The following is a 1,727-nucleotide window of genomic DNA, read 5'->3' on the forward strand; positions in this document are numbered from 1 at the left end:
TAGGAATATAGCCAGATCATATGATAGTTCAATTTAATTTTCTGAGAAAAAGATACTGACTGTGCTAGTCAACATTCCCACAAGCAGTATAGCATATTAATATTCTTTCTTTCTGTCTTTCTTTCTTTCTTTCTTTCTTTCTTTCTTTCTTTCTTTCTTCTTCTTCCTCTTCCTCTTCCTCCTCTTCCTCTTCTTCTTCTTCCTCCTCCTCCTCCTCCTCCTCCTCCTCCTCCTCCTCCTCCTCCTCCTCCTCCTCCTCCTCTTCTTCTTCTTCTTCTTCTTCTTCTTCTTCTTCTTCCTCTTCTTTTCTTCTTCCTGATCGTGGTGGTGCACATCTTTAATGCCAGAACTTAGGAGGCAGAGGCAGAGGCAGGTAGATCTCTGTGAACCCCAGGGCAGTGTGGTCTACATAGCAAGTTTGAGGCCAGGCAGGGCTACATGGTGAGATTTTTAAAAAAAGGTTTTTTTGTGTTTTTGTTTGTTTGTTTTCCTGTATCCTTAAGAGCATTTCTTGATGACAGCCATTCTGACTGGGGTGAGATAGAATTTCATTGTGTTTTGATTTGCATTTCTCTGATAGCTAAAGACAGAGAACATTTTCCCCTGTATTTGCTGGTAACTTGTATTTCTCTTAAGAACTATGTGTTCAGATCATTTGCTCATTTATCATCTGGACTCTCTGTTCTCTCTGTGTTTAACTTTCTGAGTTTTTACAATACATTCTGGGCACTAATCTGTCATACGGTTGGCTACAATTCCTCTCCCCATTATGTAGAATGTCTCTTTGCTCTAATTATTTCCTGTGCTTTACAGAAGCTTTTAGTCTTATTATTTTGGTGTTATTTTTTAAAGGCAGGGTTTCTCTATATAGCCAATACTGACCTTAAACTTGTGATCCTTCTGTTTCGGGCTCCCAAAATGCTGGACTTGCAGAGGTGTGCCACCCTGATTGCACGGATGTGCTACCCTGGTGTTAGGAACTTTTTACACACATCAGAGTTGTCTTGTCCTTCCCATTTTCTCTCACACTTCCTCTCCCCCACTCCTCTCTTTTCTTTCATGTCCTAGGAATCAAACCGAAGTCTGTGCTTGCTAGCAAGGGTGCTGCCATTTAGCCTTAACCGCTGCTTCCATTTGCTAAGCCCCTGATACTGCTTTACTAGCTGTTGAGAGTCCAGTCACAAAGCCAATGTCTGTCTTGAAGCATTTCCCTATGTTTTTCTGTGTCTGAGAATAGAGTCTCATGTTCTGATTGTTGATCTATTTCAAATTAGTTTTTATACAAACAGAGATATCTACAGGATCTAATTTCTGTTTTCTACATGTAAAAATCTAGTTTTCCCAATACTATGTGTTAAAGAAGTTGTCTTTTTCTCCAGCTTTAATTTGTAGAAAACAATGTAATGCTTCATTAAAAATCATTGTGTAAAAGTTTGATGGAAAGCAGGGCACTTCAGTAATCTCAAAATCTCACTCCTAAAGTTACTTATTAATTGCAAAGAGAAAATAAATGTATCATTACAATGGAGCAATCTCAGCCAGGCTAGGTTGAGAATGCCTGTAACGCCAGCACTTGGGGTGTTATTGCAGGTGGATTACAAATTTGAGATCATTCTGGTCTATACAGTAAATCTGAAGCCTTTATGGGCTACATGAATCTTTCCCTCCCCTCAGAAATGAAACAAAACAAACAAACAAAAAATGAAACAAAGTTGGCCTGGAGAGTT

This window comes from Myodes glareolus, chromosome 3 (assembly GCF_982192425.1).
Source record: "Myodes glareolus chromosome 3, mMyoGla1.1, whole genome shotgun sequence".
Classification (NCBI taxonomy): Eukaryota; Metazoa; Chordata; class Mammalia; order Rodentia; family Cricetidae; genus Myodes; species Myodes glareolus.